Source organism: Hyperoodon ampullatus (genome assembly GCF_949752795.1).
Source record: "Hyperoodon ampullatus genome assembly, chromosome: 4".
NCBI classification, from domain to species: Eukaryota; Metazoa; Chordata; class Mammalia; order Artiodactyla; family Ziphiidae; genus Hyperoodon; species Hyperoodon ampullatus.
This window is the reverse complement of record NC_136917.1, coordinates 90,145,403-90,170,132: the sequence shown is the minus strand read 5'-3', so window position 1 is coordinate 90,170,132 and position 24,730 is coordinate 90,145,403.

Genomic DNA, 24,730 nt, shown 5'->3' with positions numbered 1-24,730 from the left:
CTTCCCATGGACTGCACTCAGCTAGTGATTGAGTGTGCCAGGGATACTAAGGCAGGCCCATTCCTGGCCGACACAGGGATCCACTGATGTGTAACTTTGGCTTGAGTTCTTCCTAACAATTTTGCTGTACATTTCTCAGATTTGCACTAGTCTACAATGCTTCCCCATAATCTTCCTTTCTTCCTTCTCTTTCCCTCACTCTAGGTCATACTTGCATCTGACAGCTCTCGCAGCCTCAGCTGTCTACTCCCATTTTCTCTTATAAGCATTTCTACTAATAAATTTTTGAACATTTATTCTCATCTCAGCGTCTACTCATCGGAGGACCCAGATCAACACAACACATTTAATGTTTTCTCAGCTATTTGGTTATATATATATATAATTAATATAATATATATTATATAATATAAATTATATTTATATAATTTCCTTTAAAATATGCTGCTTTTTTCATTCAAGTATCAAATTGTATCTTAAGATTTACCATCTTTTCATCAATTATGCTCAGATCTTTTACACCCAGGTAGAGTTGGATTACATTTGATAGAAAGATTTGATTGCCTTATTCAGTACAGTTCATTAAAACTATGTTTGTTTTTAAGAGTTGTTTGTTTTCCATCTCCCAAAGCTATGCTAGTTAACATGATTTACTGATATAGAGAACAGGACTATTTGTTATTAATTATATTCTAAACAATAACACTTCATCGGCAGTTTATTTAGTGTTAGTACCAGCCTAATGGGAGAAAATACAAAATCAATACTAACTGTCCTATTTTCATTTCAATCTTCTCTCTTCTTAATTGCAAATCACAATACTTTGTGATATTTTGCCTTGAATCTCAAACATTTTAACATTTTTCTTATGTGAATTTATAAAATAATTGAAATGTTATTGGACTAGTAAAATATTATTTAAGCAGTGTAGTACAGAATTTCACTTTATGACTGTTAGAAGAACAAAATGAAAGTATCATATAAAAAAGGTCATTTGAGTAAATGAGCCTTATGCAATGATTTACAGCTCATACTAAAAGGTCTGCAGGATGTCATTACAAGTCAGACTAGTGATTGTCACAGGTATTAACAGAAAACCTTGAACACTCTAAGTCTAAATTGCCACATTTCAGTATCTGAAATTGCTATGGAAAGAATTAATGGAATGAAAAACTGTTGCCAATTACACTTCATTTACTTGAACATTAGTCTTCATTTAACCCAAGGATCTCTCTGTTGACTATTAACTCTGACAAAGACAAGGTTCCAACGTTCTTTAAGGCATTATAATTCATTTAAATATTTAGTGAACAAAATATTTTAAAGGACTATAAATCTATAGTCTATATCACTATATCTATAGTCACTATATCTATAGTCACTATATCTATAGTCACTATATCATGTAGCATTAAGTATTTAGCAAGTACATTTTTATTTTATTAGTCAAAGTTAGCAAAATTTCCCAATAGTCAGATGATTAACCTGAATGGAAAAATGTGTAAACTTAGATTTAGTCTGACTGAAAATTTGAATGAGCTGATGTCATGCTGCCCTGGCCCATATCTGGGAAAATCTAATCCAGTTTACAAACCACAACATGCCAAATAAATACTATAGTAGCAAGCTAAATAAACAGGCAAGGTAATCTGATAAAATCAACATGTAAATGTGTAGGAGAAGCAAATGCCGAATATTTTTTAAAATAGTCTCACCTTCCTGCTATTCAACAATTTACTCAACTAACTAATGATCTGTATCTATGAATGATTTGTATCTATGAAATCTAATGATTTGTATCTATCTATCTATGAATTTGTATCTATGATTTGTATCTATTTGTATCTATGAATGGTCCAGATTTCTTTGAGCTCATGTTCTAGACACATATATCTTCAAATTAACTGCTATATTTATAACACAAATGTCCTCATTGAATCAGTCTTTGTTCTTATTGAATACCTTGGTAGCAAGAATAAGTCTAGAGCTTCTATCACAACTCTAATAATTCAAAATTCTTATGACAGTTTAGTAAAATAGATGAAATTGGACGATATCACAGTTTAAAATTACTATGCATCCAGGGACACAGTCAACAGAGTGAAAAGGCAATCTATGGATGGGAGAAAAAGTTTCCAAACTGTACATCTGATAAGGATAATATAAAGACTATATAAAGAATTCCTACAATTCAACAACAAAAACAAAACAACCTGACTAAAAACTGGGCAACAAACTTGAATAGATATTTTTTCAAAGGAGATATAAAAATAGCTAATAAGCAAATGAAAAGATGTTCAACATCACTAATCACTGACTGCAATGAAATACCACAATGAAATGCCACCCTTCCCCCATTAGGACAGTAACGATGCAAAAAACCGAAAATAAGCAGAAACAAACAACAACAAACTCCAGAAAATAACAAAGGTTGGTATGGATTTGGGGAAATTAGAACTCTTATGCACTGTTTTTAGGAGTGTAGAATGATGGTACCATTACGGAAAACAGTATGGTGGTTCTTCAAAATATTTAAAAAAGAATTACCATATGATCCAGAAATTCCACCTTCAGAAGAATTGAAAGCAGGGTTTTGAAGAGGTATTTGTATACCCATATTCATAGCAGTGTTGTTTACAAATATCCAAAAGGTAGAAGCTACCTAAATATCCATCAGTGTATTAATGGACAAATAAAATGTTGTATATACATACACTGGAAAGTTATTCAGCCTCAAAAAGGAAGAATATTTTGACATAGGCTTTCTGATATGTTCTACAACATGGATGAACCTTGAGGACACTATGCTAAGTGAAAATAAGCCAATCACACACACACACACACACACACACACAAATACAGTAAGATTCCACTTGATATCTAAGGATAGGTACTCTTGATACCTAGATATAGGTACACAGAATAATCAAGTTCATAGGGACAGAAAGTAGAATGGTGATTGCCAGTGGCCTGGAGGAAAGGGGAATAGAGACTTGTTTAATAGACACAGAGTTTCAGTTTTGAAAGATGAACCATTCTGGGGATTCGTTGCACAACAATGTGAGTTTACTTAACAGTGCTAAACTGTACACTTAACATTAGTTAAGATAGTAAATTTTATGTTATTTGTATTTTACCACAATAGAAAAATTTTAAATTTCATTGAATATTTTCCATATCAGCAATTTAAAAAGTGGCAAATAAGTTGGGGAAAATTCCTTGCTTTTTCTCTTTTTTAAATTGAAGTATAGTTAATTTACAATGTTGTGTTAGTTTCAAATGTACAGCAAAGTGATTCAGTTATACATATAGAGAGATTCTTTTTTAGATTCTTTTTCATTATAGGTTATTACAAGATATTGAGCATAGTTCCCTGTGCTATATAGTAGTACCTTTTTGTTTACCTACTGCATATATAGTAATGTGGATATATTAATCGCAAACTCCCAATTTATCTCTTTTCTTAACTGTATTATTTATATAAAAACATGTAATATACTTCTTAATACATGGAAAGGACTCAAAATAGTACTTGGCCTTATTTTAGGTAGATATAAAAAGGTAGACATAAAATGTGTATACATATACATATAGTTTTTTATAACTTATGATGAACAGGTGTTCACAGGAACACTAAAATGCTATTTTGAAAGGCTTTTGATTTTACAATAAAATATTTTTACTTAGGATGGCATCTTCTAAAAGAGATTTAAATCATAAGGGCTTCCTCAAGGCTCAGTTACTCCTACTTTCTGCCCCTCAATGTCTGAGGTTACAATCCTCCAGTTCTTTACCTTATCTCAGGCAGTATCCCCCCTCATGAAATCGTATCATCTAAGTTCCTTCAACTGTACAGAATACATGAATGATGCAGCTCAAGAGAGGGGCAAGTAAAACCGAAGTAAAGGACAAATGAAATTCACGACTGAATGGAAATAAAGCTAACTAAAAGATTTAGTAACAATGTCATTTAAAAGATTAGTAACCTGTGACCAAGGTAGTGATGTGATTTGCCATAAACTACACAACTGATTGAAAGCTAATCACATAGAAGAGCCAGGAGTTTCAGTTTCTTTCTTTTACCATAATAAAGCTAATCTGCACGCATCCTGACTTAGGTAATTATCCTTCAACTTTATTACACATATGGAGCTGGAGATACAAGTTAATTTTAACTTTTACTTTTATGTGATGAATATTTTGATCTTTCCAGTTTGACTTTAAGGCCATTTTGTCTCTTGTCAGTAAAAATATTTTAATCAGAATTTTCAGTTTATTTAGAAAACATTTTTTCAAGTCAAATTAAATCTCTTTAATTTATGGACACTTATAAACCACACAGTAAAAACATTTCCCTTTTTCTAGTTTCCTTTTATATTAATATAATGTGTTAATAAGGACAATTTTATTACAAATTTTGCAATGAAGATTTCTATCACTGTTTAGATACTTGTCCATTTTAAATTTCAGTAATTAGACTTACTGCCAGGAATCACGGTTGTTATTTCTACCAATATTCCCAATTCAAGTTTTGCAGTTTTTAAAGTTACCAACAAAATATGATCCTTTTCTGTGTAATTTTGACAATTATTTTTATGTTTTAAGTACCAGTATGTGAATTGGGTGAAAGTATGAGGGCTTGCATTTATTTCTTACCTAGTCTGTGAAAAAACGTGTGCAATTCCTCTCAGATATTCTAGACTTGCTCTATTGACCAAAATACTTCCAAATACTCTGCCTTTAAGTAATAACAAAGAGAAAACCACCTGCTCACACAAACAGGGTCAAAATCTCTGGTTTTCATCACAACTCAAGAATTCTCTTTCAAAAGATATTTCACCAACATCTGAGTACCACCTGAGGCAGGACGTGCAGCGAAGATGTTGCCCTTTACTAGTTAAGAGGAGCCTGTGAGGGGTGTTTGAAGATGCTTTTGTAAAGATTCCATGCTGATCACATGACAAGGCTTTCTATGTCATTTTAGTGGAATTGCAAACACTTGGGGAGCAGGAAGCCTGCAGAAGCAATGACTGAGAAAGAGTGATTTAACAGGATATACTGTGTCCTGGTGGAGCTGCTTTCACCAGAAACTGAGAAGTAGTGTCTGTACCTTTGAATAAGCTGTGGAGGTGGAAAGTGATAAAGAGAAAGGGTGTTGGGTCAGCCCTTACTGTAAAAAATGACTTTCACTGGGAGAAACACTATCATCAGTATTGACAACAGAAAAACATTTATTAAACACACCTGTGTAAGTGTAATTCTAAGGTCAGTAGAATGATTTTAAACATCTCCGTTTCCTGGAGGGAAAAAAAAAGTATTAGTTCACTCTCTTTGGAGAAATTTGAAAGACACAGTACCTACTCCATCATGTCCCATTCATATCAAATTTCTAGGAAGGCAAGACTAAATTCAACTTAATATTTGATATTAATTATGATATCTAATATCTAATAATTTTACATAAAGATTATGATGCAATAAAGTTGTATTTTAAATGCTATATATAGCTTATTTGTTGTTGAATTCTACAATAAGTCCCTGCTTCTATCATTTAAAATATAAGCATAATAATTGCTCTGGTCTGAATGTTTGTGTCCCCCCAAATTCATATGTTGAAATCCTAACTCCCAACATGATGGTATAGTTGGTGGGGCATTTGGAACATGCTTAGGTCACGAGGGTAGAGCCCTAATGAATGAGATCAGTGCCCTTAAAAAAGAGGTTCCAGAGGCTTCCCTGGTGGCGCAGTGGCTGAGAGTCCGCCTGCCGATGCAGGGGACACGGGTTCGTGCCCCAGTCCGGGAAGATCCCACATGCCATGGAGCGGCTTGGTCCGTGAACCATGTCCGCTGAGCCTGCACGTCCGGAGCCTGTGCTCCGCAGCAGGAGAGGCCACAATAGTGAGAGGCCCACGTACCGCAAAAAAAAAAAAAAAAAAAAAAAGAGGTTCCACAGAAATCTAACCCCTTCCACCATGTGAGTATACATCGAGAAGGAGCCAGCTATGAACCAGGAGGAGGGCCCTCACCAAAACACAACAAAATTTAACTGTCAAAATTCTGAAAACTAGAACAAATACTTTGGAATATAAACACAAGCATGCAGAATGAAAGAGCTGGCAGGCCGAGAAGAAATCAAAATATCTTTTGTATTAGATGTCCCTATGATAGTATCTGAGCATTTTAGCAGAGGCAAGAGAAATCACTGTTTCATTTCTCCATAGTGAACTGAGCTGAATTTCTAAACCACAAAACTGTACACATTTATAGGAAGATAATACACACAATATGGTTGATTGAAAAATGCATAGGATATTTGACACAATCTCAGAAGAGAAAGCAGAAAGCATTTGTACCAGTTTGCTAGGGCTGCCAAAACAAAGTATCAGAGACTGCTGGCTTAAACAACTGAATCTTTTTTCTCACAGTTCTGGAGGCTAGAAGTCTGAGATCAAGGTGTTACAGGGTTGGTTTCTTCTAAGCTTCTCTCCTTGGCCAGTAGATGTCTGTCTTCTCCCTGTGTCTTTACATGGTCTTTTATCTGTGTGCCTATATCCTAGTCTCTTCTTATAAGGACACCAGTCATGTTGGATTATGGCCCATGTAAGTATGCCTTCATTTTAACTTAATTTCCTTTTTAAGGACCCTATCTCCAAACACAGTCACATTCTGAGTATTGGGGATTAGGACTTCAACATGAGAAATTTGGGGGAGAGGAACATAATTCAGCCCATAGTAGCACTATTCACTTCTGCAATAAAAGTTTGAAATATTCAATGTGAAGTAAGAAATAAAAGATGACATGATTTAAATAATTATAAAGAATGTAATAGAACAAATAAATGATCACAGTTTAGGACAATCAGCATCCACAAAACTGAGATGATAACCTCTTTTTAGAATCCCTAAACATACCATGAAGTTCTCTGAAATTTAGGAGGAACTGTGTTACCGAGAGTGCTAATTATTCCATGATTCATCCTTCCATCTTGAAATAGAGCAATCTGGCTTTTCTTGCACAGTGTTATCCAGCTGGAGAATGCCCTTCCCAAGGTCTGCTGTAGCTATGTGTGACCACTGACTAAGTATGTGCCAAAGGATGCAAGCAGATGTGAGATACACAACTTTCTGGTCACCTTTTTATAAATGATATTTTTAACCTTTCCTTTTTGAGAGCTCATTAGATGGCAGTAGATTAATTGAAATTAAGGTATGGAGAGAATAGAAGTTTATCTATCAATATAAAAGAGTTTTCAATGAATTTCTGCAATATAGGAGAAAGATAAAAGTATATTAACCAATAAATAGAGCACGCAATTTAAAAAGCTACTGCGTATAACATAGCTTGAGTTTAGTACTGCGAAAAAAACAGTAAATTTGCCACAGAAGACTAGGAAGTGCTCCAGATTAAACATCTTTATAAAAGGAGTGACAAATATGACAGAGTAAAAGAGAAATAATTACCTTATAAAGAATTGTGAAATTCCTGAAAGTAAGCCTAGTAACAGGAGGCAAGAATTAAAGGTCCATCTCTAAATAAATTTACTGAGTGGTTTGTGGAAAATTAGGCAGTGGATACTGTTATATCAGAATAAGGATCTGCATATTCTGGTATTTTGAAAGCCCCTTACCTATTCAGCTTGCTTTAGTCAAAAGAAGACAGTAGCACAAAGTAAATGACACTGTGAGGAAGTATTCAAAAATACTAGCCTGAACACTTCAAAAATCAATGTCATGAAAAAGGGGAGGGGAGTGTTTTAGAGTAAAAATATTTAAATAGGGACAACAACAAATGCAGTGTGTGAATATTGGTTCTATACTGTTTCGAAATGAATAGCTAGGAAAGATATTCTAGGAGATAATGTAATTATATCATGGAATTGTTATCAATTTTCCTTGCTGTGATAATGCTATAGTGGTTATGCAGAAGAATGTCTTTATTTTTAAAGATGAATGTTGAGGAATCATGACATCTTGTTTTAGTTCATGTTACCTAGAAAACAGGGGCTGAGACAAATACAGATGAGCCAAAGCTTTATTGGAGTGTAATCCCAGGGAAGAAAACATGACAGGAAATGGAAGTGAGGCACAGAGGACAGGCAAAAAGGGAGTGAATTAAATATCTGAGACATAGCTTTGCAACAAAACAAAACAAAACAAAAGAACAAACCACGACTGGTTGATCTCCAGAGACTGTATGAAGTTACTGTTTCTTTGAACAGTACCTTTCAGCATGAGATGGCAAGATATTCATCTGTTACTTCTTCCCATCTTTTATTTCTTATTGGTCAAAGTCTATCCAACAGAAAGTTCTCTCCTGACCAATAAGGTTGTGTCTCTTGGTCCCACCAGAGAACCCATGGTGAAGCAAAATTCTTAGTGAATGCAGTCCAGCCAGGGCCTGGTCATGGGTTTCTCCAGTCAGTAGATGACATACATGGGATTCTTTGGTCTGTGCTACAAGCAATGTCAAAAACATAGGTTGGTACTTTAACATCACTGAAATAGTGATGAAACTTGTAAACTCCACTCTGGCCAGGAAGCAAGACAAGCAGCCGTGCTGGGCATGCAGATAGTGGGAGAAGCCAAGCAGATCTGGAGTAGTACACAATTTGTGCATGGTATGGCTCACTGTTTGTGCCTCTGAGAGCCACATGCACCATTTTACCATATCCATATATCATATGAGATCAAGATCCTCTCACTCTTCTAAGAATAGAGATGTTGTCCAATTTTTCAAAGTGAGGGGTAGCTGCAATCTCTGAATATGAGATTGGATAAGGGCTGTTAGCATACCAAGTTATTGCCCTCATGTGCAGCTAGTTCTGGGTCCAAATTGATATTTTTCATTTCCTATCTGCATCTCTCATTCTAGATTTTCATCACACTTGGCGAGCTCTTCAGATATTCTAGGTTACTTGCCTGGTAAGTTGTTCCAGAGTTTCTTTCCCAATGAAAGAATGGTATTCTAAACCATTAATCACCTCATCTCAGTTGATCCATAGTTTTTGTAATTTCCCATTTATATCTATCACTGGCTGTAATCCAAGTAAATCCATTGGATTCAAAAGCATACTCTTCCCTGATCGAATTTTCAGTGACAACCAACTTTTCAAGATAATCAAGGTGGATTTTCCTCAGCAATAATAGTACTCTTGTCATTGTCTAATAATTCAATAGGACAAAAAATTCATAAATGGTCAGTTAGTAATGAAACTTTCCAATTAGTGTAATTCTTGCTGTGTCTCTTGGCACACTTTCCAACCTGTGTATCAGGACCTCTAACCCAGCAGAGACTGCTTTTCAAGGAAGAGAAGCAACAAGTAAAGGGAGTGGTGATAAAAAGGAACAATCCTATTTCTACCTCTGGATTCTGAACTAATGTATTCCAGCTCTTGAGGACACATCACTGTGCATTTCCCATTTATTAAGTGCCTATATCACAGCCTGTAAGACTACACCCAAAATGTGCAAAGTGTTGCCTGAGATTATACCTTAGCTTTACAACCACCAGGCTATTTTGCACTTTTTTCAAGCCAACAGTTTCTGGGATTTGGAATAAAATGGTAAAATCAGTAAATTCCATGATTATAAGCCAATTGTTATATTTTCTTGACCATGAACAAGCCCTTTTATCTGAAGCAATGCTCTGTAGGATACAATATGGATGTGTCTGTCACTCTATAAGCCCTCAAATGGTGGTGACACTTAAAGTTTCAAAGTCAGAGAAGGAAAGCCCAAATCTGGAGTATATATTCATTTCAATAAGGATGCACTGCTGCCCCCTCCAGACTGGAAGGAATTCAAAGTAACTGTCATGCCCCAATTTGGGTAGCTGGTTTTGCTGAGAAATCATCAGGGATGCAAGATGAGCTTCTGATGCTAGACATTTTGATATTCAGTGGTGGAAGCAACTTATCTCCATCTTGCTTAGAGAAGGCTCCCTCTGTGTCCATGAATGCATTGGATAGTCAAGGGAGGAGGATGTTTGACCTCCATAGGATGCACCATGCTGTTTGTAAGATCCTACTTGAGTAAATGCTCTCTGGTAGTCAGTAAACTGAGACAAATATCTGTATAGGTATTCCTCATTCCCAAGTCCATTCACATATATATGTCTCATAGAGCATTTCCTGACCACTTGGAGTTGTTTTCCCAGGTTTTTGACCAGTGTCCCAATCATTTATTACAGCGGAGGAGTCAGTTCTTATTTCTATCCCAGGCCACCTCTCTCTCTCATTAAATGGTCAATCAAGTGTACCTCTCTGAGTCTGCACCCTGAATCATTTTCTCTTGCTGCCGCCCTTCAAGACAATCCGTGAGAGGAGCTGTAATACAGCAGCAGTCTATTTCTGGCTAGGGCTGACATATCACATTTGTTCATCTGTAAGCTATACCTAAGTCCTTTCATCCTCTACAGCTGATCATAAAGAATGTACTAGGAGACCAACGTGTGTTCAGGGAGCAAGATAAGTAAGTGACAAGGGAAAGCAGACCACTGATTCACTTAATTTTTTTATGCCATCTGGAAAGGTTTGAGCCTGAGCCCTCCTCATCTACCATTTCTAATTTTCAGTGGATTGTTGCTGCTTCTGCTCTTGCAAAACGTGTGACTCAGTTGATCTGATATCAGTCAGCTCATCATTGGCTGCTCTTGCCCACAGTCCCTTGATGTCTCAAGTTTAGTTGCTCAGACTCTGTTAGGGCCAAGAAGTACACCAAGAGCAGAAACTGATCCAAGACTAGAGGAAGATGAGTCTCCGTTAAACCTGCCATAGAAGCCCTCTGGTTTTCACCATCTGCCTTTAAGTTGACAATCCATCCGCCACCATTCATCTGTCAGTCTTGTCCAGATTTTCGCTGCCTTCAGAAACAGTCAAGCCACAGTAATATCTTTGAAGTTATAATTGTGTCAGAACAGTCAGTCATGTGTAGCAGGCACTTGATCTCCCACTACATGTTTTTGACATCTACACCACCATGATGTCACCACATACAAGGGATTATCACCATTCCTTCACCAATAGCAATGTGGTTTCTATTGCTTTCAGACTGGAAAGCAATCCAACTCCAAAATCCAGCCCCCAGGGGTCTACTTTAAAGGGCCATTGCTGGTGCCAATTGTACCAATTCTTAACTCCCTGGAAAATAAAGCCTGGGGAAAAAGTGTATGTGCTAACACTTCATGGAGGCAGGGGGTGCAATTTCAGAGAAGCAGGGTTAAAAGAAACGGGAAGGTGAGGCAAGGCAAGAGGGACAGTTGTTAGGAGGGGCTGCATTATTGAACAGACCACAGTCTTAAAAATGGTCGTTTGGCTTCACTGGTCTCCTCCAGAGAGCCTGTGCAAATCTACTGCATCTTGAAATAGTCTGGGAACAGAGAAAGAGGGGGAGAAAACAACAACAACACAAAAAAAGCAAACAAATTTGCTTTTTCCTCTCATATCAAAGTCAATCCCACCAGTCTGAACTCCACCTGACTTCCAGGTTGTATCACCTGACCAACAGGCAGCATCTGGTGAAGCCAGAGTGTTTGCAGTCCAATCTGGCCATGGAGCAAGCATAGGAGCTTTTCCACACAGGTACTGTGCACGGGGCTCTTAGGTCTATGGTAGCGCCAGTGTCCACAATTTTACAACCAGAAATGGCACTGTCCTTTGCTACAGCTGTTCTGATTGGGAAACACAGCAAAAAGCTGAGGCCTGAGAAAGACAGGATGAGAAGTTCTGGGATGTTCCATAACCTGGGTCTGGTAGAGATCTGCAACTTACTTTCTAATGATTCAGAAAAAATAACAATATAGGGATTAAAGCAAATATGGCAAAATAGTAACAACTGTCGAATTTAGAAGATACACATATGCAAACACACTAACATTCAGATTTTCTATATTGGAAAATTTTCATAAATGAAAGTTGAAAAAATAATAAAGCATTATTTCTGAGAAAGAAAAGTGATGAAAGTAAAATTTGAAGAAAGTTCACAAAAGAAAAAACTAAAAAAAAAAAGGGGTTCTTGAAAATATAGGAGCTATACAAGGTCAGTCTATAACATTTCTTTTTTTTTAACATTTAAATGTTGCCTTTTTATATGTTTTATTTACAATTCAATAGATGCTGCAACCTATTTTAAACACATTTCCTGTAATTATATCTGTATATATGTGCATATCAAGTTAACATGGAATTCTTCCAACCCAGTTTCAGTTGAGTCATGGAAGCAACAGATGCTACTACATTCCAAAGTGACTGATGAAACAGTCCACAATGAAAGATTTTGTAGCAAGTGGTCATAAACCTCTTAAAGCAACTCACTACCATGGAAAGAATATAAGGATAGGATTTTTGAGAGACTGGAGAGCTTTGGGGTTTTGAGGAAAGTTTGTGGGAAAGTTTTGTGGATTGCTTTGGAGAGTGGAAGGGAGCTGGCTGCCCTTCACCTCAGAGTGGGGTTTCTGTGGGAACTTGATATGTGTCTGCTGCAGTAAGTGGACACAGTATTCTGAGGTGTGAGCACATTTAAGCAAACTAAAGGAGGAGAGACTGGCTAAAGCACCAGAGTAACAGAAAAGGAGAGGCTTATTTAGGAAATGGCTGCACACCTCTCTGATGATGTGATATGTATGTACAACTTGTGGGACAAGATATGGAAGGAAGCCACAGAAGGACTTGCAGCCTGGGGTCATTTAAGAGTGAAGTGATTCTGATCAAAGAAGCTTTTTCAAGAGAGATTTCAGCCAATATTTAGCTTCATCTGGGGAAGACAAGATGATTTAACATTAAATTAGTTTTAAATTCTGGTTACTGTGTGACGCTAAGCATTTTTATTGAATTGGGACAATTTTGCTTCTTAAAGTGACCATAGAAATTTATATTACTTTAGAGTGAGAAAAAAACACAAGAGGCCTACACATGTTATGATTTAAGATGAAGGATACATTTAGCTTTATAAAGGGCAATGTGAGACTAAAATATTTCTTATTGTATCTTATGATCATTGGTTTGACAGGTCTTTTCCATAAACATAGATGTTAAGGATTGCAATTTCTATGCAGACATTTTTGCTTATTTCTTTGAATTTTGTGTAATTAATTTTTAAATAATTGCATATGTGGGACCATTTTATAAAATATATTATAAAAATAAGTAAGTAATTTTATTTTGGATCCTTCAAAGTAAATGTGTATATATGCCTATTTTTCTGAACTTGAATCATTAACATTTAAAATTATTATGGACAGAACCAGAGATGATCATACTAAGTGAAGTAAGTCAGACGGAGAAAGATAAATGTCATATGATATTGCTTATAGGTGGAATCTTAAAAAAAAAGATACAAATGAACATATTTACAAAACAGAAACAGATTCAGAGAATTAGAAAACAAACTTATAGTTACTGGGGGGAAGGGTAGAGAAGAGGGATAGATTGGGAGTTTGGGATTTACATGTACACACTGCTATATTTGAAATTGACAACCAACAAAGACCTACTGTATAGCACAGAAAACTCTGCTTAATATTCTGTAATAACCTAAATGGGAAAAGAATTTGAAAAAGAATAGATACATGTATATGTATAACTGAATCACCTTGCTTTACACCTGAAACTAACACAACATTGCTAATCAACTATACTGCAATATAAAATAAAAAATTTAAAAAAAGAAAATAATACTTTTATAAATGTATTAAAAGATTTGGGTCAACTTTAAAAAAATAACATAAAAACATAATTATTTCAAAATCTTAAGGAAAATTATTTTAATTTTAACAGCTTTCCTTTGGAAAACTATAATCCACTTTTAAGACATTACTTTATGATTCTAATAATGGAAGGAAGGGGATCTCTGCTGCCTGTGTTTCTAGAAAAGCTAGAGAATTGAGAAGGGTCAGAAGGAAACAATAAGGGAAGAAGAAGTAAATTGGATGGCAAGGCAGGTAGAGTCTGATGCTCACTCAAGTCTCTTTATTTTTAAGTAGCCACACTTAATTCTTTGCAATAAAGCAGAAGTACAAACTCCTGGTTTACCTCTGTACCTTGAGAAACACCACCATTTGGAAGAATCAGCTCTAGCTGTAGCATTATGTAGCAGGTAGGCTTGTCTCTGTTCTTTATAGGAAGTTCTGAGCAGGGCTCTCCCTTTTGATCAGGGACAGTCTCCTCTGGGTTTTTTTTTTTTTTTAATTTCCCCCCAAGGTGCCACTGAATTCTATCTGGATTGAAATGTCCACAGGCTGGTATCTCAGGGACTGAGTTCAATTCTTTTTTTTTTTAACATCTTTATTGGAGTATAACTGAGTTCGATTATTAAGGCATCTCTCTCATCTCTCCTATTAAGCACACACATACACACACAAAGACACAGTCTGACTAATCATGTTGTATAATTACAGGCAAGGCATTCAATATAGTTGGCTTCAATTCCCTTATCTACACAATAGGAATAACTACACTGGCTCTAAAATCTGTTATATACATAGCAAGTGAGATACTGTAGGTGAGAGTGCATCTAAACACTAAGAGGATTTCTATATAGGATTTTACTAGTAGTAATACTACAAATATTAAAAGGCAGCAGTTTATCACTAGAGCTTTAAGTTAGATCAGTTTAGAAAATTATCTTAAGTGAACTGAATTTTAGCCAGGTATAGCCTTTTTTTTTTTTTTTAAACTGTGGTTGAATCCAGTTAACACACATAGAAGATTTTACAGTACATTGTTTTAAGTTTTCTGCAGTAAAAGGAATGCACAAAGTGCAATAAAATGTTTTAAGTGAACTGAGCTTTCTATGTGTATAAAGAAACAGAAAAATCTGTTATTTAAAATCAAATAACATCTACCTATTTGAAGCCATAATGACTTCATAGCATTGAACTATCACAACATTATAGTCCTTCTCAGCAAAAGACTGATGAGTGTACAATATATACTAAACATTCAGAGAAAATCAACAAATTTTTATCTCTACTCTTATAAATTTTGGTCTCAGAAAAACTGTGATAAAAGGTTACTGTACCTCGAGATTTTTTGCTGTTCATTTTTGAAACGTAATTAAGTTTCAGCTCTATTATTCCCTGACAACAGAAAAAGCCATCGATTGTGCTGCTTTTGAAATCCTGTGTCACATTAGGCACTTTCTAATAATGATGCTCTTGGTTTAAGAAGAAGAGAAAATTGACTTGACCTAATTAAAAACTCTGAAGAGCTCTGTATTATTTTTTCATAAAACGTATTTGGGCCTTATGCCAATTAAGGAATGAACACAAAAAAAACCTTCTGTCAAATGTAGATGAAATAAAATGATATATGTTAAAGTAAGTCAGATTGTAAGAAATAAGATTTCTCAGACTCTATAAAACTTCTAAGAAGAATGAACATCAGTGAAGTTTCAAAACGGGAGCACATCCGTCTCTGTTAGTCTCAAGGGCCTTAGATCCAAGAAAAGGACAGGGCTATGCCAAGAAAGGTGATTCTGTAGAATAAAAGCCTCTCTCTTCAAGCATAATTACTACAAACTTCAGTGAATAATGAAGAATTTCTTGTTATCTTGGTACCATCTTTTTATCTTCTGTTTTCTCATACAATGAGACAGCCCCCGCTATTGCTCTATTGCTTCTGAGTGAATCCAGAGTTGGGAAGCTACAGACATCTTGGAAGGTTTTCAACTGGCAGTTTTCATTCTAAGTCAGAACTACTTGAATTCACGCAGTGAGCAAGTCAAAATATGAAATGAAGTTCAGTCTCCTGTTACACCTTCCAACTCTAACTAGACTCACTAATGCTTAACACATCAAAATCTCTTCATGAAATCTCTGACATCTATCTTTCCATCTTTATATCTTGCATATTTATAATTGTCTATTTGTCCCCTGTGCTCTGTGGTTTCCCACTACATTGTATAAAATAGTCAAACAACTGCTATTTTCTTGGTTTTGGGCATAATATTTTAAGGCAATGCATTTTTTTCTTCTGCTATTAAGTCTTGGCCATGCATATGCATACCCATTGTCTCTATTTTTGTTTGGTCTCAGAATACTGCTTCATGTTTAGATATGACTTCATGTTTAGATATGACTTCATACATGTAATTATGTAAGAAATACTTAGTATTTTATTTCATTTTATAAAATCATATTTTAAAATAAATTTATAAAATACATATGATTTACAATGTTTTATTATTATGATTCCAATTTTTCATTGGTTTCCAATTGACCAGATAAAAAATTAAAATCCTGTTACCCTTACATAAAAGATTTTCTGCAATATGCCCCCAAATTAACCTTCTACCTAGTTTCCAATGGAAATTTTTATCTTACTTTACACTCTGCCCAAAATGAATTTTCCCCATACTTTAGAATGCCACTCTGCATAATGCCCCAGTGTCTTTGTGCTATTCTCTTTTATCTGGTCTTTGAGGGTCTCTGAATGTCAAATAGTCAACTTTCAAAGTACATTGTTAATGTTGCCTTTATAATTTAACTTTTCCTATCTGTTCCTACTAAGGAAAAACTATTTTTTTTATTCTTTTAAGACCCAATAACAGTGTATCGGTATCCCTTTCATGATACAGCACCAGCTTCCATAACTCCTTATATGTATCAGGTCTTTAAGTATTAGCGATCCATTGAAGTTGTATATTTTAAGTGACACAGAGAGATAGGTTTACATATGCCATCTATATGTTATAGCTGTGATCTGCACACCTATGAGAGGAAACCTCACTTCTGTAAAGGAAAATATGTGAATTGAAACTAATCTCTTATACTTAGGAGGGCTAGATACATGGAGAAAACCTTACAGCAAAGTTCATTAGTTTAGTAAAATTAAATCACTGGGGCAAGGTGGGGAAATGGAGAGGAAACTATTATGAAGAAAAGACTGGTTTAGATATTATAATAATAATAATATTGATAATAACAATAACGATGGAACAAAGGGTCTTCTTATACGTAAGATACAAAAGAAACTTCCTAAGCATAAAATGGTGGGTTGTTCTGGAAAAGATTATAGTACAATTGTATACACACACACACACACACACACACACACACACACAAAACTATATACACATGACACTGAAAAAGATGGGCACAAACAAAATACTGAAGTGGCTGATGATCCTCAGGTTTTTGGGTCAGTGCAATACCAAATGAATAGTAATAGACTGTAAGAAAATCTGGAGATAATCCATAAATATCAGGGAATGAAGCAAATCAACTTTAAAACAAGTGGTTAACAGTAATGCATTGAATGAAACTACAACTATTATTACTCTACCTAGAATTGAATTAGTGAATAGATACAATAAATTATTTAAACTTTGAACTGTGTGTGAACCTGTTCAAAATAATGAATAGTAAATATAATACAAATAAAAGATACATTTCACAAAATAGGCAGTAAACTTTGAAAATTATTAACTGCAAAGGGATTATGTAACCTTGAAAATATAATAGTTCACCCAATATTTGTAATGATGTTAGTACAAAAAAACTCCAATATGCCAATAGAGCACTGTGTATAATTTATTATCACATATTTTTGCATTTAATAAATTTGCTTATGCCTCTGTCTTCCACTAGTCTGTAAGTGTCCACTGTCCAGATGAGAGTGTCTATTGTTCACTGTAATAGCTGCCTAGTAAAAGTTTGGTCAATCAATGGGTATATGAATGAATCAAAATCTTGGAAATTCTGTGGTATAGATGTACTATATTCGTCAAGATAGTACAAAAAACAGTATGTTAAATACGAAAGAAATGTCAACTGAAACACAAAAAAACTTTTTTTTTTTTTTTCAGTACGTGGGCCTCTCACTGCTGCGGCCCCTCGCGCCACGGAGCACAGGCTCCAGACGTGCAGGCCCAGCGGCCATGGCTCACAGGCACAGCCGCTCCGCGGCATGTGGGATCCCCCCAGACCGGGGCACGAACCCGCCTCCCCTGCATCGGCAGGCGGACTCCCAACCACTGCGCCACCAGGGTAGCCCTAAAAAAACTTTTTAATGAGAATATTAAAAGTGCATGAACAGTGGATCTATAGTCACTATAGCACAGGACCTTGCCGATCAGAAATGATGCTGAGTATACACAACAACCGCAATGACTGTATTTGTGTGTACCAGTAGATAACCAGTTCAGTTGGATCCAGTAAGGAAATGCTTGCACTCCCATTGTGTGCCAAAATCAAAATGAATTCTTCACCTAATTGTTAGTTACGTGGCTTAGTGTACTTTGAGCCTCAGCTAATAATGCCAAAGCAAATGGTTAGACTCCAAGGTAGTTAATTTATTTCTCTTAAGCTCCACTATACCATACTAAGTACCTCTATACTCCCTTGTTCAATATTCTAAAAATACTCCCTTTTGACCACAATGGTCAATAAGCAGAATAAATGGACAAATCACCTTAAATCTATTAAAAATCTGAATAAAAAGATGAATCAAACTCAAAGTAATTTTCCTCTGGTTACTGGCAAAGTGGAAGAATTTTTGTGTTGTTTTATTGTGTTTTGATTAAAAGTACATTCCATAATCATTATGACTTTTTGGAAAATACTGATGAGTTTGAAAACTATATTTTGTAGAAACTATATTTGTGTATGTAACACAAATGAAGAATAATATATGAAGGTGGCAGTGTTGCTTAAATAAATTTTCCACTGCTTTGGGTGAAACTGATATAAAGAAAGCAACGTTACAGGTTATACAACTTATAATGAACAAACAAAAACTAGTAAACTAATGAAAACACCTCAAATTGATTTTTCGTTAAATATTAAGAACCATGAACATACACAAATGCATACACATATTAAATATCTTTATTACCATTAAAAGCAACATGTATCATATTTTTTAGATTACCATGAATTATTAATGTGCTTTGCCAAGGTGTGGCTAAAGAACAAAATATTATATACAATCTTAGAGTGAATTCAGTTGCTGCACTTACAATTTGAAAAGTATAGTATATAAATATATGAATGTATATGTGGTACTTCTGTTTTTAGACCTCTCTGCTCTCTGGGCTTCAGCATATCATATAAAGTGACAGCTAAACTATATATAAGTTTTCCTAACTTGTAGAAACCAACTGCTGGTGGTCTTTTGTTTTATTTTGTTTTGCTTTTATTTCCTCACGTGTGGGTTTGTGTGCAAATGAACTAGAATTTTTAGTAGAATATACCTACATCTCCATTCATGGTGCAGGCTTCGCAACTGAGGCACAGCGCAGTGAGTCAGAGATATGAATCCTTACAAAATAATTAAGCAGTAATTGGGGGAGTTAAAATTTTTTAAATGAGTTCAGAAGACAATAAGTTAGTCAGAACCCGCAACATTAAACAGATTCAGCCCTACAGTTTTGCTTAACATGCACATTCAGAAACCAGAATCAGAGGGGAAATTTCATACATGCAGATGAGCACTTGTGAACAACTCATGAAATAAATGCTATTTAGCCTCAAAGGCCTGGTGATTTGGGAGCCAATCTACTAGATAGATGCCAAATTAACTGATAATGGCCCTAGGCTGAAACTAGCCATACTGTCTGGTACTGATAAGTACTTGAAAAATAACATTTTCATAATTGCATGAATCTCTATTAAATGAAATAAACCTGTAAAAATCAGAGAAACACCAAAAACCAGACATATTACTAATGCAAATTACTCCTTTGTTAGAGAATAATATCTTTTTTTAACATTGCTTAAAGCAATTCAATTGAAAAGCTAAATCCACAATTATACTGCATGTTATGCTTAGATAATGTCTCCATTCACATAGCCCACGCTTACCCACACATGGATGTTAAATTGTGGCAGTGTGTGGGGTACAGGAGTTTGTCAGATAAACCATGTTAATCTTTGGAATCCAGAAAAATAACTGGTTTTGCCAAGCACCAGAGTAAAGTCATTTGCAGTGGTTTCTGCCCTCCCTATGTAAGATGATGCCTCCTTCAGAAAGCTTGTATAGTCAAATATCATACAGCCTTCTTATCATATATATGGTTCTTATTACTATGAAGAAGTGTGTAAACATAATTCTATTGCCTTTCAGTTCCTGTGAAAGTTCTCAGAAATATGAACTTGTCACTTTAGGTAATTATTAGGCACCTATAGAAAATATTACCGGTATATATTTGCAAATTAGATAAGCAGAAAATGAGCCATAAGATTTTATAGTTTAGAAAAAAGTTTATTCATAATTTTTACTACCATATTGCCATATTTTTCTATACATCTTTACTGTGCGATACTAGTACCTAACTTTTTGTGTAACTTTCTCTTGAGTTGAATAATTGATTTTAAATTTAAAAGAATAGATGCAAGCTAACTTGCTTAAATATAAGACAATTTAGCTATTAGCATATGAATTAAATTGTTCTTTACAGAAGGTGCCATTTTTAAATGTCCATGAACATAGACTTGGCAGGTGGGGAGATGTAGCAACTTCCCTTGTTCGGACAGAGCCAGAGATACTTATGCTCTGTTTCATTAACAGAAGAAATCAAATTATTTTGCAATTTTGACTTTCATAACCAAAATAATATTAAGCTACATTATCTCTATGGCTGTAAAAAAAAAAAAAATACATCACATGATGTAACACATTACTACATGATGCAAGTTTTTTGATCCTAAAAAAACCAAAGCAGGCTTCCCTGGTGGTGCAGTGGTTGAGAGTCCGCCTGCCGATGCAGGGGACGCGGGTTCGTGCCCCGGTCTGGGAAGATCCCACATGCCGCGGAGCGGCTGGGACCGTGAGCCATGGCCGCTGAGCCTGCGCGTCCGGAGCCTGTGCTCCGCAACGGGAGAGGCCACAACAGTGAGAGGCCCGCGTACCACAAAACAAACAAACAAACAAAAAAACAAACACCAAAGCACACAATTTTCAATGTCTTCAATTCTGTAAGATTGGTAGTATTAAAAAATACTTCTTGTTCTCTGTTTTGCCACTCTTACTTTTCCACAAAGAAAGTCGATTATCCCACATTGAATAACCCAATATATGACATTGACTCACTCATCTTGGTAAATATTCAAAAAAAATCCAATAATAGAATTATATTCCTGTAATCAAACCTACTTCAGTTACCATGTTGTCCAAGAAGCCAAAAGTTAACCTGTGATTGTTTTCCAATACTATTATTTGCTTCATCTATGAAAAGATACTGACAGAAAAGACTGGAGGTATGAGAAAGATGAGGTGGAACTTAAGGTTTTCAATTCTGTGTTGAAGAGAGTGAAGCATTGTGTATCACAACTAATAAAATTTTTAATCCAGTGATTCCTCCACGGTGGTAATTCTATGCAAAGTATTATATTTTAAAAGGAAGGGATACATATAGAATCCTCTGTCTACCTCTTAATATATTCATATCTATGTTTCTGCTAGATTACTAAATCCAGATCCCAAGATCTCTCTTGAGCCCAAGAGAGTATGTACTCATATCTACTTTCGTGAGTATGCATTGTCTTTCTTAACTCTTTTTAGTTCTGTCAATTTCTGCTTTTTACATATTGAAGGCATGTTATTAAATACACCCACATACCTGTTAAATAATTCTAGATGACTGACCATTTATCATTAAGTATATCCTTTATTAATTGCATTAAAATTGATCTTCTCTAATAGGACTGTATTTATATGTTTTCTTTACATTAAAAACAGCCCTTTGGATTAATTTATTGAGTGATTACTGTAAATCTTTGTTTCAACACAAAGGCATAGCCAGGTTTTAATAACAAAGGTGTGAGTCTGAGATGTTTTGAGGTGGGGAGCGGTGTTCTCTACCTTGGTACATGGGACAAGCTCATATACAAACATTACTCTTGGAGAATCTTCCTCATGTGTATCTGCCAATATAATCACTGACGTTAATCATTTCTCATGATACCTTTGTATAAAATGTTTTACTAGCCATAGAGAAATTACTCTTTTGGGACCATTACATCGGGGGAGGAATGCCACTCCCCTCCTTTATCAAGACATAGGCTCTTGTATCTAACTTCGGCTCTGTTTTGGCTTGCCTCCTTCTTTAACTACATGCCTGTGAACTTTTCATCTTTTGCATTTAGTTTGTTGTGCCAATTAAGTCTGTCAAAATAATGTCACTTAAAAAAAACCCAGAAAATCTTTGTGGATACAACAACTAAAGTATTTATTTCTGCATATATGCATGTCTACTGGGTTTGTCTGTTTTGTGCTGGGTTTGGTGCAAAGCTCTCATTTTGGGAAGTTTGGTGGATAGGCTATGGCAGCTCTGCTTCCCACATTTCTCCTCCTTTTTGGACTAGCAGGCTGTGTCACTGGGGCATGTTATTTTTATAATAATGGTGGAGCTGCAAGAGAGCATGTAGAAATGTGTATGATGTTTTAAATCTTATTATCAGAACTGTCTGCTGATGCAAGTCACATGGCCAGACCAAAGTCAAAGAGTGGGAAATTAAACCCACCCTTTAGTGCAAAGTAATAACAGGACGAAAGTTGTAGATTCCAGGGGGATTAAAGAGTGGAAATCAATCATGAATCTACCACATCTCCTTTCCATGCCTCTAGAGTTTTTATTTCTCTCATTAACTTGAAGAAACTGGAGCTATTTCAGTGCTCAGGCAATGGCACTTTGTGTCTCTTTATTTTTGCATTGCTGGGAAATCACAGAAATTTGTCTTATAGTCGATATTCCATGAGAATATCTGGGGTTTATTTTAAAATGAAATAGGATTTATAACAAGAAGATGGTTATGCCTGATAAAATTAATAGAAACATAACATAGTCTGAAATCATTAGAAATTCATGGTGACATACTTGCAATATTTGTCTTATTTCCTTATAGCTATATGTTCATGATATTAACCAGAAACAACCTCTAAGTACTGGGAAGATTTTAATAAATATGTTGTCTATGAATCTCTTTAAGAACTGGTCTTTCCTTGTTCCCCCAATAAAAAGAATTCTCATCATCCTTTGCCATAATCTTTCCTAATTTCCTATATATTAGTTTCCAAAAGTTGATGTTATGAATTTTGAAATGAGAATGAATCTTTAGTAAGCTTATCAATTGCATTTCTATTTTCGATGCTGAATAGACACTTTATGCTTTTATTTCAATTCATTTTAGACTGTTGGACATGACAACAGTATTATGTGTATGTATATGTGTGTGTGCATGTGTGTATATATCCCCCTCACTGTCTCCCATACCACCAAGCAAGCGTACTGAGATTTTCCTATGTGTGGGAAGCATTCTTGCTACTGTAGCTACATCAAGCTATGGTGAAACAGAAAGTTACAAAACAGAAGGTCCCCTTGAGGGTCTTGATATCCAAACATAATTTCAGCAATAAAACTGTTGAAATAAACACTTTAGTTAAATGTTGTAATATCATCTTTCTTTATAAGTAACATGAATAATACACTTAAATTGAATTTACTCTTTAAAAAGAGCTGAAAAACAAACAAACAAAAATAATCCAAATTTTAAATAGGGTTAATTTTACTTTTCAAAAGTCACTCCATCTTTGTCAGAGATTAAAAATGTAGTGTTATTTTTAGTTTAAACTCAACATAAAATTTTACTATATTTTTCTGATATTTTTGCTTCTTTGTCATGTTATCTTCCCTTATTCAGATGGACGAACTGAAGATGTGTATAGATTCTTCCAATTCAAAAAATGAGAAGCTAAATATGGGAAACAAATGAACCCTATCCTGTTTAGGTTATTTTAAAAGCAACTATAGAAATATAAATATTGAATTAATAAAGAGAAAAACTATTGTGCTTTCTCTGATCTGGGGACTTTAACATTCCACACAGGCATTAAAACTTTCAACATGGAATTTCTCAGTATGAAAATTTAGTTACATAAAACAATTTAAAAATGCTTTTCTTCTCTTTAATGTTATTTGTATACTGGAAGAGTATATTTGAAAAATAATCCCTTTATGTTTTACCCTTTATTAATTTTGTCTTTCATGCAGCAACTCAGTAACATAATGCTAATGGAGGTAAAGATGATCAATCTCAGTTAGGACTAAAGAATATACATATATACACGTATTATATAGTATTTTATATTTATGTTAACTCATTGAAAAATCACTTTTGCCTCTGTCAAGATACAAGTGGATACTTGGATGGCTTTCATATTTAATTCTAATTTTTTAAAATTCGATTACGCAGAGAAAACTTAATTGATAGCAATTTTAGAAAATGTAAATACTGTGCTAAGGTTTCCAGTATTTTCCTTAGAATGTATTTTAGAAGCCCTGGATCATGAATTATTTCCCTATGATTTATAACTTCAGGACAGGTGTCTTCAGAATCTTCACACAAGAGTTATGTTTATTTACATACATATGTCAAATACAAATTGAGAGTGTAAATCTTAGAGATAGTTAGATCTGGATTTCACCTAGACTAAGATTGTGACTTATCTCCATTCAAGAAATGAAAATTATTTCCCACTTCTAGTTATTCCAATTCCCTTACACTGCTTAGAATTTGATGAAGTCATTATTTCTAATCTAAAAACAACAAAGATCAATTGACTTTTAATCCAAACTGCCACATATCTAAGTGAATAGACTTGGTAAAGACATTGAAGATTCAGTGTTTAAAGTATGCATATAATATATCACCTTATCATTAGCTGAGTATAAAAATTTGTGGTGCAATATTATTACTTTTTTCCAGAGATGAAAATATTGAGGCTCAGAGTAAA